Source organism: Helianthus annuus, chromosome 5 (genome assembly GCF_002127325.2).
Source record: "Helianthus annuus cultivar XRQ/B chromosome 5, HanXRQr2.0-SUNRISE, whole genome shotgun sequence".
NCBI classification, from domain to species: Eukaryota; Viridiplantae; Streptophyta; class Magnoliopsida; order Asterales; family Asteraceae; genus Helianthus; species Helianthus annuus.
In genome coordinates, this window is record NC_035437.2 from 99,336,503 (window position 1) to 99,356,147 (window position 19,645).

The 19,645-nt window shown below is 37.2% G+C and overlaps 1 pseudogene; it reads left to right on the top strand.

Annotated features, from left to right (window-relative positions):
• The first annotated feature begins 273 nt into the window (after positions 1–273).
• LOC110891555 lies at positions 274–15,514 on the top strand (annotated as a pseudogene).
• The last annotated feature ends 4,131 nt before the right edge of the window (positions 15,515–19,645 follow it).

Consider the following 19,645-nt stretch of genomic DNA (forward strand, 5'->3'; position numbering starts at 1 on the left):
TCACTTTATCCTGTGTCTGACAACTTTACCCACATGCTACATTTCGTGTGCTTTTTTTTTTATTAAAAATAATACGGGCGTTATTGGAATAATGCCCCACTACACCACTTTATGCTATAATGCCCCATACTAACTGGGATGACACGTGTCGAATGAGGGCATTATTTTGATTTACCACACTACACATGTTCCAAGCATGATAACAAAATATAAAACAAAAGAGATGCACAGTTCACCCTCCACCCACCACCTACCATCCTTTCAAAACCCTAACCGGAGATATGCAATCAACAAGCAGAGGCGGAGCGGTTACTCGGAATCGCCGAAAAACTCTTTCAATCCAAAGACCTCAACGGCTCTCGAGACTTCGCTCATCTCGCTCAGGAAACCGAGCCTTTACTCGACGGTTCCGATCAGATCTTAGCCGTCGTCGACGTCCTCCTCGCCGCCGAGAAACAGATCCACAGTCAACCGAACTGGTACGCCGTTCTCCAGCTCGACGGCCGCCAAAACGACGACGAATTGATCAAACGCGGTACCGCAAACTAGCTCTTCTTCTTCATCCAGATAAGAACAAGTTTCCGTTCGCCGATTCTGCTTTCAAACTTGTTATTAATATGTACGTACATCTAACCGAAGTAAAATACACAAATACCCCTCACAATCTCTTTGAAAGAAAGAAAGAGGCTTCTGTCTGTCTAATCATTCTCTTTGCAAATTTCACTCCAATGTGATTGAGGAAGGTAAACTTTTTCATCATTTTTAATCAAAAGTCGAACCAATATAATCATCGGCCGGTCATATTTGTTTGTTTACGAGTGAGTGTACCAATTAGAGGTGGCAATCTTGACCCAAAGCCTTTTAAGTGGGTCACTTTGGGTTGCTTTTAAAATTATATGGGTTGGTTTGGGTAAGATATTTTAACTAAATGGGTCACAATGGGTCACTTAAAATTTCATCTTGTTATTTTCGGGTCAAAGCGGGTCGACAACATTAAAGAAATGGGTCGATGTGGGTTAGTGTCTTAAAGAAATGGGGCATGTTTCGGATCGGAATGGGTTTCGAGCCGGCACAAGTATCCGCACGAGACGGGTTACGGCATGAAACGGGTTTTGGATCGGAACAGGTTCAGTTCAAATTGAGTTTCCGGGCGAGACGGGTTTCGGCACGACGCATTTTTTGGATCGGAACGGGGTCGGGTTTCGAGCCGACACGAGTTTCAGCACAAGACGGGTTTCGGATCGCAACGGGTTATGGGCCGACACGAGTTTCCGCACGACGCGAACCGTTTCGACGCGTACCGTTTCGACGCGTACCGTTTCGACGCGAACCGTTTCGACGCGTACCGTTTCGACGCGAACCGTTTCGACGCGAACCGTTTCGACGCGTACCGTTTCGACGCGAACCGTTTCGACGCGTACCGTTTCCATGCGAACCGTTTCGACGCGTACCGTTTCGACGCGTACCGTTTCGACGCGAACCGTTTCGACCCGTACCGTTTCGAATCGAACGGTTTCGACGCAACCGTTTTGACCCGTACCGTTTCGAATCGAACCGTTTTGACGCGAACCGTTTCGACGCAACCGTTTCGACCCGTACCGTTTTGACCAGTACCGCTTTGAATCTAACCGTTTCGACGCGAACAGTTTCGACGCGTACCGTTTCGACGCGAACCGTTTCGACGCAAACCCACTCTCAACATTTAATTTTTTTTTTCTAACTATTTTTCATTCATTTTGGTTTTAGACCAGGCTGTTTATTTATATTGAAAAAGCTACAACTGTACCACAACCGCTTTGGTTCCAATTTCTTTCAGTACCAATAATCGAATTTTTGAAATTACAAAAACAGTAACCATGAACCATCTAAATATTGTTGGTTCAAATCCAATTTCTTTCAGTACTACCACTTGTATAAAGAACACCCTTTTGGGTGACTTCCAGAACTTTGACCAAATTTTAGAAATTGCAAACGCAGTGGAATTGCAACCCGACCCGACCCGAAATCCGTTCCGACCCGAACCCGTTCTGACCCGAACCCGTTCCGACCCGTACCCGTTTTGACCCGAACCCGTTCCGACCCGAACCAAAGCAACCCTTTTTTTAATTGACCCGTTTTGACCCGAACCCGTTTCGACCCGAACCCGTTTTGACCCATGACCCGACCCGACCCGACCCAACCCGTTTGCCAGGTCTAGTACCAATCATTCAAACAAAGTTTTTTGTTGGTTTGATCCTTTCCTGTAGACAAAAAAAAATAAAATAAAATAAAATAAAATAAAACTTTGCTCGACCGGCAATAAACCCTCATTTCTGCCAATTTTGAAGTGAATAATGGAATGAATGAAATATATTATATAAAAAATCAGTGTGCTGAAAGTGTCTGATCTATTGTCAAACTAATTTTTTACTTGTTGGGAAGGTTGTCTTTCTTTCCGGTTGCTCCTTCCAGTTAGGGTCTTGCTTGTTGGAAAGGTTGTCTTTGCTTATTAAAAAATTTAAAGAACAATGAAATGAAATGAAATGTCGTTTTAGGAAACCATTAATAAAAAACATGAAGACGAACTTTAATTATTATTAACTAGTGGTGACTCCCACGCTTTGCCGCCGGATGACCAAATTTTTAATAAAATTTAAGTAACACAATAATTTAACATCTTAAGCCACAAAACATACAAGTAATATTTCGCATATTATGTCTATATAAACATTTAACCATTTCTTTAAAGAGTCATTCTAACTTTCTAAACCACCTCACCTACAACGGGGGAACCTTTGGTAATCCAAATGGCTTAAAATGCCTAACAAAGCTCAAGGAACATGAAGAAGAACTATGAGAAACTCCGATGTTTAGAATTTGTACCGCCTATATTATCAGTGAGTTAGTAGGTTAACCAAACACTTTTATGCTGCCATATGACACATCCCTCTTAGATCTCTCACTGTGTTCTCTCATCTTCATCTTCATTGATGGTTTAAACCATCTTTCTATAAAACCTAGAACCCAAATCATATATGAACAACATTTCACAACCTTGATAATCTTGTACGTTTTCTTCCCCAGTAGACTGGTGGGTGGTAATCGAGTTGAGACTAACGTTTCAATTGCAGAACCGAGCAGTCCGGGGGGCATACGGACTTTGCAGGTGGTGGGGTTGATTTAACATCGTCACCACCACCGACATCCGCCCCGTTCAATCATTCACCGTCACCTAAAATCCCTTAACAACACCTTTTTCTTCGGCTTCATATCTGACTCCGGTGCCACCTCCGACTCTACCGCTTCCATTACCTTCCTCCCCGATGGCAACCTTGGCTCCTCTAGCGCCGTCGTCTGGCAGTCCAACAGCTCCGGCCATGTCGTCACAACCTCCGATGTTGACAATTCCGGCAACCTCATACTCTGGAACTCAGCAAATTATGTTTGAAGTTCTTTGAAAACCTAGCAATACATTTTTTTCTAATACGAATTTGACCGTCAGAATTATACTCTTTCTGATACGTGGCAGCATTGGGATGTAACTAAGTCGTGCAAACTGGCAGGTGCCGGTCATGAGAAAGTTGGAAACCGGCACTGTTCCTAAGGCTTTCATCAATTGTATATATATATAAATTTATCTAGGGTGGAAAATCGGGACTCATGTATGGTATTAATCATTAAATCTCCACTAAGAGATCCATATATCCATCCTATCACTAGTATATTTGACATTTCCCATTGCCTATACTGGCTCTAAAAGCAGTTTCGTCTACAATCGCTTTAGAACCAGAGATCTGCTCTCGGGGTTCCTTTAATGTCCCAATTATAAAGCCGAGCATATCATGGCAATCCAGCAGGCATAACATTTGTGTCTTCTATTCTTTATAATTACTTTTACCCGACAGCTTCACAGACGAGAAGCTGGCTGTATTTAGGGTATTGTTGACATGTGGATATATCCTTAAAAGTAGGTACCGGTACCGAATTTACCGAACTGGGTACACTTTCGGTACCGATTCGGTACCGACTTTTGACATTTTCGGTACCGGTTCGGTAGCGGTATTTACCGGTTTTTACCCTCAAATAGCGGTACCGTACCGGTACCGAACCGTACCGAGTATATTAGGTACCGGTACCGTTAGCTATATAATACGTACTTGTGGGATCATCTTAGGAGTTGTGGGATCATCTCACAACTTACTCCACCTGGAACACCACAACATAATGGTGTATCCGAAAGGAGAAATCGAACTCTATTAGATATGGTTCGATCTATGATGGCTAGAAGCACGTTACCTCTATCGTGCGGTATTTAGTTTGCTAAAATTTGAATGCCATTTGTTTATGTTGAGGACCATAAATGTTTTAATCTCTTGGGTAAATAAGTCATTACGAAAATATAATATAGTCACTAGAGTTTATCTTGGACCGAGAACAATTATGATAGAGAACTATGCCAGTAGACTACATCAGAATTATGATCGATTGATGTTCGAACCTATTTTGACTAGAACCTAATTCGGTTAGAACCTGTCAATTACCCGACCTGACCCAACCGTTTTACTTGGCCTACAATATATTAATCTATTCAGTAAATGATATTATGATTGATTTATTCAAAACTATTGGAGTAACAAACCAGGTTAGACGTATCTCTTCCAGGTGACAAGATTGGTCATGCGTGTCTCTTGCTTCTCAATATGTGTATCGCCTACGCTGCAATTCTCTATAGGCACATCTTTAAAAGGAAAATAAAATGTAATTAGATGATGAACCAAATATAAATTATAATAATAGATATTTAAAAACAATGCTTAGGAAATTATTTTTCCTAAAAAAACCCAGTCAACATTGGAACGTAACCTTAGGGATTTTTGTTCATTTGCATATAGTTGTAGTTATTGAATGATGCTTAGTTACCTTCGGATCCATTTCTATGGATAAGGGATTAAGAAAAACTATATTTCATTCTTATATAGGTTAAAAAAAAAAGAAATGAGATATCTGCAAATGGTTTTGTAGAAACAGGATTGAATATGAGAACAACAGATTAAGAGCAAATGAAGAAACAAACGAGAATAAACAAATCTTTGGTAAAAGTTGTATCGTTTGGCACTCCGATAAGCATCTGGCATTTCCGCAAGTTCTTTCACTATATACCACGGCCTGTCCTGATTTACTGCCAGTTCATGGTAGTGGTCTTTGAGCAAGTCATATGCAACATCTACAAGTATTATTAAAAAAACAAAATAAATTTATTGTTGGTTTGTTTATATAACAAATTAACAACACAAGATAAACAATAGCATGAAGTAAAACTAAAAGTCAAGGTGTAACATGAAATACTAAATTAAGCTTACCATAATACTGTGTTGTGATTGTCCGAGTGAATAGATTATAAACATTGTTTTCTTTGAAAGGATTGGGGTAGCCAAAGTTGTCGGTGAGGCAAATATATTGTTTGTACATTTCAAACAAATAATCCAAAATGGCCCTCTGAGAATAAAGAGCAACGGTCTCAAGAGGGAGAGGCAACTTGCTATAGATGCCCTGGTAGTCAATGAATAACAAATGCGGGTTTTTGTTGACCAACAGCTCTACAGCCACTTTGTTGCCACACTCTATAGCAAACCACAAAACGGTGGCCAGAGGTAAAAGTGACTCTTCGTCAACATATATCTGATTGAGGAGATTCTCAAGAAACGAAATATTTGCAGGATCACTGATTGCAATGTGGAGTGCAGTTTTTCGTCTTCTGCGATTTCAACAATCAATGTACGTTTGTCCTGGTTGAAAATTTCTTGGGCTGTCTCCCAGTCTCCCAATTCAATAGCTTTGTAGAGTGGGATGTACTTATCGAATTTGGCTATTTGAAAGAGATATGGAAAACATTAGAACAAAAAACTAGAAACATGAGGGATTAATATACGGGTCATACCTTCGTATGGGTCTCCCAAATAACCCTTGTAGTAATCAGACTCAAGGTGATTCCAAAGCGGTCGAACTCTATCGTAACCTCCAGAACGTCCCATCACATCTTCACTAAGAGAACCATATATCCATCCTATCACTAGCAGATTTGACCTTTCCCATTGCCTATACATGGCTCTAAAAGCAGTTTTGTCTGCAATCGCTTTAGAACCATCATGCTCATGGGGTTCCTTTAATGTCCCATTTATAAACCCCAGCATATCATAGCAATGCAGCAGGTATAACATTTGTGCCTTCCATTTTTTATAATAACTTTTACCGACAACTTCACAGACAAGAAGCTGGCTGCATTTAGGAATGAGCTCGGTACCGACCGGTACCGAAACTGAAAATTTCTAAAGGTGGGTACCTGTACCTAATATACCCGGTACGGTACCGGTATTTGAGGGTAAAAATCAGTAAATACCGGTACCGAAAATGTCAAAAGTCGGTACCGAAAATGTACCCAATTCGGTAAATTTGGTACCTGAAGGGGTATGGTCCCAGATCTCGCGTCAGCACGACCGCGAGTGACCATTACCCTTATCAAAACCCATACTAGCTAACCTGTGTTCGTGCGGGTACGCGCGAACACAGCGGTCGAATCCAATCTGTCCAATGATGGAAGAGGACTTACCTGGAATATGAGAACGGTATAGCAATGCGGCTTAGCGCCGCATCTGGTGTATGAAAACGGAAGGACTCATAGCGATGCGGCCCAGCACCGCATCCAGTGAACACTTCTATCAATACAAGGGAGCTGGATAACAACAACAATCACCACAAGTGATGATGCGGCCCGGCACCGCATCCCACAGTCTTCGCCATCGTGAGAATGCGGAAACGGCAGCGGTTACCGCAGGCAGCGATGCGGCGCAGCACCGCATCCTGCCCACGAGGCAAGTGGGACTGACATCACAAAGCAAGTGGCACCAATGACAGTCGCCTGTCAGACCACACGTAAGCAACAAACTGACACTGCAGTAGGACGTGGCATCACCTTCACAACCGACAAGCCTGACACACCTGCATAAGGGCTGCACGCGGTCAGTCTGTCCCTTCAACTCGTCCTTCACTCCTCGGCTATAAATACCAACCCCAAACCAGGTTTGAGGTATCTCTTCACAACTCTCTCACTACTACTACTATCACACTTTGCTTCCCAAGCAAATTACTGATTCTCACGCCGGAGAGTGGTAACAAGGAGCACCCCCACCCCATCCTCCTTGTTGTGAGTCACGGTTTGTTTCCTTGTGCAAGAGATCAACCAGCGGACGATCTAGCCAGCGATCCTCGGGAGGAAGGGATTAACCCTTCCTGACGAGACGAGTGTGTTAACCCTGCCCGGTTAACCATTGTTTCATTAGTACCGGTACCGAACCGTACCAGGTATATTAGGTACCGGTACCTACGTTTAGGGATTTTCGGTACCGGTACTGGTCGGTACCGAGCTCATCCCTAAATGCAGCCAGCTTCCTGTCTGTGAAGCTGTTGGTAAAAGTAATTATAAACAATGGAAGGCACAAATGTTATGTCTGCTGGATTGCCATGATATGCTCGAGTTTATAAATGGGACATTAAAGGAACCCCGAGAGCATGATGGTTCTAAAACGATTGCAGACAAAACTGCTTTTAGAGCCATGTATAGGCAATGAGAAAAGTCAAATTTGCTAGTGATAGGATGGATATATGGTTCTCTTAGTGAAGATGTGATGGGACGTTCTGGAGGTTACGATAGAGCTCGACCGCTTTGGAATCACCTTGAGTCTGATTACTACAAGGGTTATTTGGGAGACCCATACAGAGGTATGACCCGTATATTAATCCTTCATGTTTCTAGTTTTTTGTTCTAATGTTTTCCATGTCTCTTTCAAATAGCCAAATTCGATAAGTACATCTCACTCTACAAAGCTATTGAATTGTGAGACTGGGAGACAACCCAAGAAATTTTCAACCAGGACAAACGTACATTGATTGTTGAAATCGTAGAAGATGAAAAACTGCACTCCACATTGCAATCAGTGATCCTGCAAATATTTCGTTTCTTGAGAATCTCCTCAATCAGATATATGTTGACGAAGAGTCACTTTTACCTCTGGCCACCGTGTTGTGGTTTGCTATAGAGTGTGGCAACAAAGTGGCTGTAGAGCTGTTGGTCAACAAAAACCTGCATTTGTTATTCATTGACTACCAGGGCAACTATAGCAAGTTGGCTCTCCCTCTTGAGACCGTTGCTCTTTATTCTCAGAGGGTCATTTTGGATTATTTGTTTGAAATGTACAAACAATATATTGGCCTCACCGACAACTTTGGCTACCCCAATCCTTTCAAAGGAAACCATGTTTATAATCTATTCACTCGGACAATCACAACACAGTATTTTGGTAAGCTTAATTTAGTATTTCATGTTACACCTTGACTTTTAGTTTTACTTCATGCTATTGTTTATCTTGTGTTGTTAATTTGTTATATAAACAAACCAACAATAAATTTATTTTGTTTTTTTAATCATACTTGCAGATGTTGCATATGACTTGCTCAAAGACCCCTACCATGAACTGGCAGTAAATCAGGACAGGCCGTGGTATATAGTGAAAAAACTTGCGGAAATGCCTGATGCTTATCGGAATGCAATGCCAAACGATACAACTTCTACCAAAGATTTGTTTATTCTCGTTTGTTTCATCATTTGCTCTTAATCCGTTGTTCTCATATTCAATCCTGTTTCTACAAAAACATGTGCAGATATCTCATTTTTTTTTTTTTAAACTTATATATGAATGAAATATAGTTTTTTAATCCCTCATCCATAGAAATGGATCCGGAGGTAACTAAGCATCATTCAGTAACTACAACTATATACAAATGAACAAAAATCCCTAAGGTTACGTTCCAATGTTGACTGGCTTTTTATTTAGGAAAAATAATTTCCTAAGCATTGTTTTTAAATATCTATTGTTATAATTTATATTTGGTTCATCATCTAATTACATTTTATTTTCATTTTAAAGATGTGCCTATAGAGAATTGCAGCGTAGGCGATACACATATTGAGAAGCAAGAGACACGCATGACCAATCTTGTCACCTGGAAGAGATACGTCTAACCTGGTTTGTTACTCCAATAGTTTGACTAAATCAATCATAAAATATCATTTACTGAATAGATTAATGTATTGTAGGCCAAGTAAAACGGTTGGGTCAGGTCAGGTAATAGACGGGTTCTAACCGAATTGGGTTCTAGTCAAAATAGGTTCGAACATAAATCGATCATAATTTTGGAGTAGTTTATTGGCATGGTTCTCTATCATAATTGTTCTCGGTCCAAGATAAACTCTAGTTGCTATATTATATTTTCGTAATGACTTGTTTACCCAAGAGATTAAAACATTTATGGTCCTCAACATAAACAAATGGCATTCAAATTTTAGCAAACTAAATACCGCATGATAGAGGTAATGTGCTTCTTGCCATCATAGATCGAACCATATCCGATAGAGTTCGATTTCTCCTTTCGGATACACCATTATGTTGTGGTGTTCCAGGTGTAGTAAGTTGTGAGATGATCCCACAACTCCTAAGATGATCCCACAAGTACGTATTATATAGCTAACGTTTTTATATATTAAGCATGTCATTTCGCAAATCATCAAATATGCCCCAAGTAAGTAACAAGTAAACACATGCCCGAGCTACATAATCTAGAATGTTGAGCCTTGCACTTTGAGTGTAGTGTCGTTGCGAGTTGCTTATACAGAACAGGTTATAGTCTGGTATTTCTCAAAAAGACTTTTCTTTTTAAAACCGAGTTCACTATAACCAATGGTTCCTGATACCAATCTGTCACACCCCCAATTTCCACGTGCGGAGTACTACCGCGATACGTGTGACTAACCCGGATCATGCCACCAATCATATTGAACAATAAATATAATAGAGTAAACATATCACCACCAATGCGATTAGTGACTAGCCACTACAAAAAAAAAAGCCATCTAGTGGCACACATTTTTAATGGCACACATTTTTAATGGCATTTAGGTTTTGTGCCACTAATTTTTGTTTTTAATGGCACTTTAGGTATTTAACACATACATTTAGTGGCATTTAACTTTTATGTCACTAATCAAGACTTTTAGTGGCATTTTGCATATGCCACCAAAATTTTCTATATGTTTTTTTAATGGCACTTTGCCTGTGCCACAAAAAAAATTTGAACAATTCGTTTAAAATTTTCACCATTTCCCTCTTTGAAACCAAAAAATTGCCCTAGAAGTTTATTCTTCTTTTTCACCAAAAAAATCAATTTCCCTCCCCCAAATTATTTCATATTCCCTCTGCTCTTCTTGTGGCCTATACCCCTCACTCCATCTTCTCCTCTCGCTATCCACATACACAACCAACATCTTCGCTTGATTTTTGCGCAATTCCAAGCACAACCAGGTACGATTTATGTTTCCCTAATCAATTTATGTTCTTCTGTTTTCCTACTCTCATCAGTTTCTGCTCTTTTGTTTGGCTGTGAATGAATTAGGGTTTCAGATTCAACCATGTTAGGTTGTGAACGAAATAGGGTTTTGAATGGCTAGGCTTAGAAGCTATTTAACTGTGTATGTGTGTTTGTTTAATTTTGTTAGATTTCTTGATGAATTTGTTTACCTTTTGAATTCTGGTTCACAATATTCATAGTAACAAATGTTGTATTTTTACTTGCTTTTTAATCTTCTTCCCATATGAGTATAATTAATAATATATATAAAGCTTTAATCTTGTTAGGTTAGTTCATATTTATGTTTCATTGATCCTAATTTACCTTTTACTTTTAATGTCAGATTTGTTTTTAGCCTAATGAATCTTGATCATAGTATATCTTCGCCCTTATCTTGATCTAATCAACTGTTTTGTGTCTATTTATATGATTACGGATGCATTTTCTTAGATTGGATTGAATTATGTGATGTGTTTGGATACAAAATATTTTAAATTACTAGTTACTGTGCATGCTGAATTGTTCATCCGTTATTGCTTTAGCATAATGAATCTTGATCATAGTATGTATGTGCCCTTTTGGGACTTTTGTGGCTGTATATAGGTTAGTAGGATGAAGTTGTGAAGCTTCATGATTCTCACAACAACTTCTTCCACCATTGACTGGTAATGTTCTAGTATGTCAAGCGCCACAATATTCTTTTGTCTATTATATACTAGACCTGGCAAACGGGTCGGGTCGAGTCGGGATGGGCTGGGTCATGGGTCAAAACGGGTGAGTTAAAAAATGGGTTGTTTTGGTTCGGGGCAAAACAGGTCCGGGTCAGAATGGGTTTCAGGTGGATCGGTTAAAAAATTGCTTTTAAAAATAAAAATAGATTGAACATCAAAGGGCAATTTTGTCGGGTTGAAACGGGTCCGGGTTGAGTGCGGCTCAATGCTTATTGTACATCAGACAGGAAGTAACACCCTCCGTAGTCAAAAGTTCACAAGGTGCAGCCCGCGCGGACAAGGCTATGTGTCTCTAGAGTTGCGAACATCCAAAAATGCTTAGATGTGTAAAGATCACTAAATCTAAACAAAGATTGGGATACAAAATCTTAACTGTAATCAAGATTGTTAAAAAGATTGGGATACAAAACCTTAAAAAACATGGTACAGAACTGAAAATTGTCATAGTAATGGATAAAAAGACCAGCAAATCTAACTCTTGGTCTGCTCCGTTGGCCTACGGATTGTACTCCTGACGGTCACGGCACTAGCAGTACTGCAAAAAAAAAAAAAAAAAACAAAACATATGGCTAAAAACATGTGGGTTCTGTTAATTATTGGTATATTTAAATTCTCAAATACTAATGAAATGCAAATAGGAAGTTTCGTAGGGTAACATTTGATATGCTAAAGGTGTGTGCTTGGTTATAAAAAGTGCCTTCTTAGGGGCGCTTAAGCGTGAGGCACAACAAGTCGCACACCCTGGGGCTTTTTAAACAAATCATGCGAGAAGAGAAGTTATCCATAGATGGATACCTAAACAATAATACACTGGAAAATGGAAATTAAATACTTTAAATAGTCTGATTCTAATTACTAACTGTCGATGGTGTTTCGTGGTGGTCAGTTCGCTTTCAGGTTCAAATCATCGACTGCATTTTCTAACCGCTTGCATTAGATCGTGCGATTCTTAAACGCTCGGATCTCGAGAAGAACGGTATTATTCATAAGTGCGTTAATCGTTAAAATGATGTGTTATTATTCATTCGTTTCATTTGAATCAAACTAAAAACCGTTTGTCAGCTGATTTCACTGGATATTTGATGTCAAATCGGTTAATTGTTGTTGTATTTAGGAAATATGACAATTGGATTGAACTTTTGGACAAGACTACTAACTGACAATTGCATTTGTTGAATTTAGGATTCACCGTAACTCATTTTATGTGGTTAAAGAGAAACTTATGTGTCTGTGTCAAACTAAAATTATTGTACATTCAAATGATGTGTTATTATTTGTTCGTTTCATTTGATCAAGAGTCATTTGTTAATCATTCAAATGATGTGTTATTGTTTGTTTGTTTCATTTGGATACGAGCATTCGTTTGTTTCATTTGATGTGAAACCGGTTACTCTTGAGCTTATAGATTATTGTTGCTTATTTTTTAAGAAATATGTCAATCAGATTTAACCTTTGGACCGTAAGTGTATAGATAAATTAATGTAGTTATCTATCTATGCTAATAGAGTGTTTGTATGCGAATAATAACAGCTAGGTTGCAATTTGATCTATATTGCATAAGTGTGCCAATCGTTAAAATGACGTGTTATTATTCATTCGTTCGATTTGAATCTCATTAGTTGAATCTCGAGTCATTTTTTTAGATTTTTTTTTCATTTACCGTCTATAAAAGATTAGAAACCTTCGTCAGTTGATTTGACGTGATTTTTGTATGTCAAGCCGGTTACATTTGAACTTAGAGATTAATGTTGTTTACTTTTTAGAAATATGATAAACTGGTTGAACTTCTGGACCGTACTACTAATTGTAAAATGCATTTGTTGAATTTAGAATCCATCATAACTCGTTTTTTGTAGTTAAAGAGACATTTTTATGTTTGTATCAAGCTGAAATTATTGTACATAGGGGTGTGAATTTGGGTGTGAATTTCTGACATGACCCGAAAACACGACATGAGCCTAACATGAAATTCGCGGGTTTGGGTTTAGTCTAAACGGGTTCGGGTCAGTTTCAGGTTTAACCCGTGAACTCGTTTAGCTAAATGGGTCAGGTTCGGTCAACCCAGTCGGGTTGGTGGGTTGACCCGTTTAACCCATTTATATTAAAATTATATTTTTACAATATGTTTTATGTCATAATTTGATTAGGTGTGTAATTTTATGTCATAAATATAACTTAAAAAGGGAAATTGACCTAATATTTTATGATTTTAATGTAATTTTATTATATAAATTTGTGTTTTTGCAGTAGATGTTAATTTTAATATATTAATTTGCTGAAAAAAATAAAAAAAAAAAATAAAAAAAATCAGGTTGAATGGGTCGGGTTCGGGTCAGCCTGAGAATATTCGGGTCGGGTTCGGGTTCATATGTATGACACAATTTTCGGGTTCGGGTCGGTCAAAAATTTTCGGGTTCGGGTTGGGTTGAACCCACCAACCCACGAACACGACCCGTTTAGCACCCCTAATTGTACATCCAGAAAGTGGCAAATATAGAATGTGATGAAGTTTGAGAAATTAGCCACTTGTTTTGCCAAGTGTTTCCATATTGTTTTTAACAAGCATGATGTGTGGAAAACTGTAACTTAAATAAAATTTGTGTTAAGATCTTTTTTGTGTTGTGATTTATATTTGTTAGGAAACCTCATGTTAACGTTGGAACAATTGGACATGTTGATCATGGAAAAACAACACTGACAGCTGCAATTACAAAGGTTTGATTTTTTTTTAACATTCCGGCACTTATTGCTTGCTCCATCAGCTATTGATTATTTATTTTCAAAATTAAAATTAGTCAGCTAACGTATGTGTGTTCTGTTTAGGTGCTGGCAGATGAAGGGAAGGCCAAAGCTATCGCCTTTGAAATCGATAAGTCTCTTGAAGAGAAAAAGAGAGGAATCACAATAGCAACGGTTTTATATTGCGATATTCACTGGTATTTCAGGTACCGCACACCCGTCACAACTGACTTCTTTAGGATTTCTTCCCTAATTCATCCCCCACATCAGCTAACCACAATCATCACCACAATAACCATTGTTCGCCACCTTCAAAATCCTAACCTAGCCCAACACCATCTATAAGCCCTAATCGAACACTAGGGCATCCGTATTGTCTTCAATCCAAGACCTAGTCCAAACTCACACCTCTGATAAGGTACTTTATTCTATCTCACTATGTATTAGTGTTCATTATTTGGGTCAATTAAACATGGTCAAATAACCTTTTGGTTGGTATTTTGTGTAAGTAAACATATTTATGGTTGTTGGGGTGCCTCACGTCACATTCAATTACCCCAGAACTCGCACCTTGCTTGTCATTGTAGGGTTCAATAAGGTAATCATGATGGAGGTCGCATACAAGCTATCTCAGCTCAAATTGGCCATTGATGTGGGATTTCATGATTTTAAGCTACTCACCATGATAGGAAATGGTGCTATTGGTGAGGTATGGTTACCCTGCTCTTTATACAATCTACATCCCTTTTAATGTTATTTCTTTTTCATAATGTATTTCACAACTGCAGATTTTTTAATAGTAGTATTTAATAAGAAAACAACAGCCAATGTATATGCCATCAAAAAGCTTTGTGTTGACGAATTAATTGTTGTTTACTTACATTTAAATATTTTGATAGATTCCAGCTCTAGAATGAAATTTTAGTTTTGCAAGTGACCCGTTGAAATGTGTTGCAGCCTTGCAGGGTGATATTTATGAGCAAAGAACCCAATTTGCGTAGGTGAATCTTTGAACCAAACGCACCCTTAGCTTATCACATATTTCCTTACAGTATTTAATTTGGATTTGCATTTTCTAACTAATGTTGAATAATTAATCCTTATATTCCATAAACATACTTCTTTAGGCTTCATTTAAATTGAAACCAAATAAACATGATTGGATACTTATTCATTTTGGATACTTCAAGTGGCTGGTAAATTTTACAAGCAGGGTTGTCACTCCTTGTCATCAACAGAAAGAATAAATTCGTTTTAACTGGTTTTGTTAAAAAGAGTGCGCGAGTAGCCCAAGGTATGATTTCCCACCACCATCAAGAACAATGAATTTGTTAAATTAAAAAAATTTTAGATTTTTTTTTTAATCCATACTAATCCTTGTTTATATGGTTGACGATGGCAGGGTAGGGTAGATATCATGAGAAACTTTGGAGCTAAGTTCTAAGACAGTGAAATTCTAACCAGAAAGAACGTTTAGACTCATCGTGTAAACATTTGGAATTTGGAATGTTACTTATCACACAATGTTTTGCTAACATTCGAATTATGTTTCGGATCGAACTTATTGTTGAAGTTATAGTAGTATGATTTCCACATTTACAATTTCATAGAACCTTTATTTTATATTTAATACTAGGTTATAACCCCGTGCATTACACGGGTTGAATAAATAAATTTTATATACTAAATGATAAAACAATATATCTTTAAAAACCTCATTTATTGCACGGGTTGAATAAAAGAAATTTTATTTATTAAATAATAAAAAGTTATATCCATAAGAACAATATTGTACGGGTTGAATAAATGTAATTGTATGACCAAATAAAAAAGTTATATCTTTAAAATCACGTGTATTACACGGGTTGAATAAATAAATTTTATATACTAAATAATAAAACAATGTATCTTTAAAAACCTCATTTATTGCACGGGTTGAATAAATGTAATTTTATATACCAAATAATAAAAAAAAATACATCTTTAAAAATATGTGTATTACACGGTTTGAATAAATGTAATTTTCTGTAGTAAATAATAAAATATATATATATATATATATATATCATTAAAAAACCTCGTGTATTGTACGAATTGAATAAATCTAATTTTATACATCAAATAATAAAAAATTATATCTTAAAAAAACCTCATGTATTACATGGGTCGAGTAAATGTAATTTTGTATAGTGAAAATAAAAATATTTAATATATTAACACAAAGTTTGGTTTTCGTGATAAGATAGATTATTCTGTTCTTACAAAATTTGTTAACGAAGTCTCAATAAATTTAACCCTTTATTTAAAACTCCGTAAATGTATAAATGATAAATAATATTAGTTAATTTTATTTTAAGTTTCGTAAAATCTATTTGATACCAAACTAAACAAAATGTTCAAATATATAGTTAAGATCAAATTAGATAATTAAGTTTGAATTTGAAGTAAATAGATAAATGTAAAAGTAATAAATAATTCAAATAAATAATATTATAAATGAGAAGAAGATTAAACTAAATAATAATTATCAATAAGATATTAAACTAAATAATATTTAGTAGGAGGGTTATTTATAATTAATTAAAAAAGATTAAACTAAAATAATAATTATCTATAAGAAATGGCCTAATATGATGACAAGTGTCCCCAAAGTGGTTTCTTTTATTATATAGTAAAGATCGTAAATAATGTGATTTTTGTAGCAAAGTTATGTGCCACTAAAAATTGTATATATATATTTAATAGATATAATTGAAACTAGTATGGATATGTAATTATAATTACTTTTTAAAGGCACAAAAATTGTGGCACAAAAGTCTTTTATAATGTGGCAAAAGAAAGTGCCACTAAAAACCCAAAAACTTTCAGATCAAAAAAATGCCACTAAAAAGATTAAAAAAGTGTCACTAAAACCCCAAAAACTTTGTGCGGCATATTGAAAAAGTGCCACTAAAAGGATTTAGCGTCAGCGCTTCTAGTGGCACTTTTTTTGTGTGCCGCTCATTCTTACAGAGGTCTTTGGTGGCACTTTTTAGTTTTTTGGTGGCACTTTTTGTATGTCACTAAATGACATTTTTTTGTAGTGCTAGCATTAGAAGTTTAAAGTTCAAAAGAAACGTTTAAAGTTTACAGCGGAAGCATACAGTTTGATAATCCAAGTAACAGTTTTAAAAGTTCAAAGATATTTAATAAGAACCCATCAAGGGCCCTACACAACCACTGCACTCCTCGCCGTCCGAGCTATCACTGAGTACCTGCAAAGCATGCAGTAGGGTGTCAACATAAAGTTGGCGAGTTCACGGTTTATGCAGTTTTATTTCCAAAATTTGTGTTGTTAAATTACTCATTTATATCATGCCATGGGGAGCTACCCCATATGTAAACTACTAAACTCGGTAATACCGAACACTTTGCGACCCGTTGTATCGTTGTTGCCCCGTTTTTCAATGTCTATCATCATTGACGGTTTGCCAAGGCCTATTAGTTTACGCCCGATCCTATCCAGGCACGGTGTGAGGTGGGTGAAACCTAACATCGCTATCAACTAATATCCCGTTCACCAGGCCAGTCGACTAATCAGTATAGTAAATGGGGACTTCCGTGATAGAGTTTCGTTTAGTACGCTTATTCATGGAATATAAATAACATTTAACCATATCCCAAACCAGGGATACTATGCAATCCCAAACTAGGGAAAGTGTTGTTCGTTCCGTTCCCAACCATCGGGAATACATACTTTTAGTAAAGTGTGTGAACTCACCTTTGTTTTGCTTGGCAGGTTAATTACTTGTTTTAAAGTTGGTCAACCATGTCCTATTATGGTTACCAAGTTTGATCAGATTCGTATACAAGTAACATTATGCACTACTAGAAAATTGGCCTAATGTAACTTTTCATTAGCAACCTTTTTCAAATGTGTTGCATTTGACTCTAATGCAACTTTGTTGAACATAAAGGTTGCATTAGAAGATCTAATGCAACCTTTTTCATAAAAGGTTGTAAAATTATATTGAATTTGCAACCTTTTTGTTCAAAGGTTGCAAATTTAGTTGAAATTTGCAACTTTTGTTAAAAAGGTTACATTAGGAAATTTTTAAATGCAATTCTCACACAAAAGTCATGTTAATTCAGTGGTTGGGTTGTAAAGAATGAGTTAATGTGTCAAAGGCAGTTGAGGGTCTACTAGGTAACCACAACCCGTTTAAAAGCATGTTAACAAATTACAACTCTTATTTAATGGTTTAGACACGATGAGAATAAAAAACCAAATTATTTTTGTTTCATGCTTGTGATCGTGTATAAGAAGTCTGGTTGTTGTTTTGTCACCGAGCTATTAGTTATATACTATCTCATAATCGGTCCTCTTCATGACTACACCGAGGTATCAGAGAATTGGTTTGTTGTTAGTTCTATTTTGTTTCTGATGCTTCTTCTGTTTGTGACGGTATTCGGCCCCACTGTTGTGCTATGTTGTCAAAGACGCAAGGCGCAGGCGAGGCGCATCGGCCTCGCCCGGAGCCTAGGCGCAAGGCGCAAAAAAAGCATGGGCTTTTTTAAGAAAAGCGCACATAGAGAAAAAATATATAAAAAATATGTTATGCTTTGAAAATAAATAAGATTCCACATATAAAATTAAAAAAAAACTATTATATATGCCATTTAAGATCATGTAGCTAATAGTTAGTAGAAAAAGTTTACGACTTATATGTTGTAAGTGTTGGGTGTGTGAATAAAAGTCTCAAAAGGTGGTAAATATTTTGTCCCACATTGGTGTGGGAACAAAGTGAGTGGTTGTTTATAAGGTAAAACCTTTACTACTCCATTGTAGCTTTATGACATGTTTTACCACAAGTCCTACCCACGCGCAGGGGGGCGGGGTGCAAAAATGAGTTTCTGAGCTAGAATTTGGTTGAACTCGTGTGTGCCACCATGCAGCTCCGAAAACCCGGGCACTTTTCGTTTTTTTTTCTGCACCTCAGCAGCGTGTTTTTCAAAAAAAAAAACCCATTTTTGCGCCTAGGCTACCACCAGGCGCTATAGGTGCGCCTAGGCGCGCACTTTTTGCGCTTTTGACAACATAGCTGTGGTGCGCAAAACCTAGGATGACAATTGAACCCGAAACCCAGGGCCGGCTCAAAATTTTCTAAGTATTTCTAGGCCCAAAGCGGATAGCAAAATTGGAGGCCCTTTTTGTAAATGAAAAGATTGCTATGGATCCTATTATTCATATATCATCTTTGTATACGCATAATTATAGATTATAAACCTCAATGTTAACAATTTCAAAGCCAAAATTACCAACATATAATTTTTTTTGTTAGAATTTGAGGCCCTAGGAAAATGGAGGCATAAAGCTCTTGCTTTATTTCACTCCACCTTGAGCCGGCCCTGCCGAAACCGATGGGTAAACCCGAAACCCGACACATTTTGGAATTTGGACGGATTTGGGGTCAGTTAATTATAGAGAAGATGTTAAAAAAGTGTATTGTAATAATATGCAAATCTTAATTATCTAGTTTTTTTTTCATAACTTGACTGGACCACATATAAACTTTAGGTTTTCCTTAAACAAAAACAACATAAGCTGCATGTATCCCCGCATCAGATGTATTAAGCAATTTTATGCAATAAATGTACCACATATAAACTAGTTTAATAGAATAAGAAAACAAAAATCTTGATTGTCGGTAGCTCATTATGATTCATAACCATATATATATTAATATATAGTTGGTGCT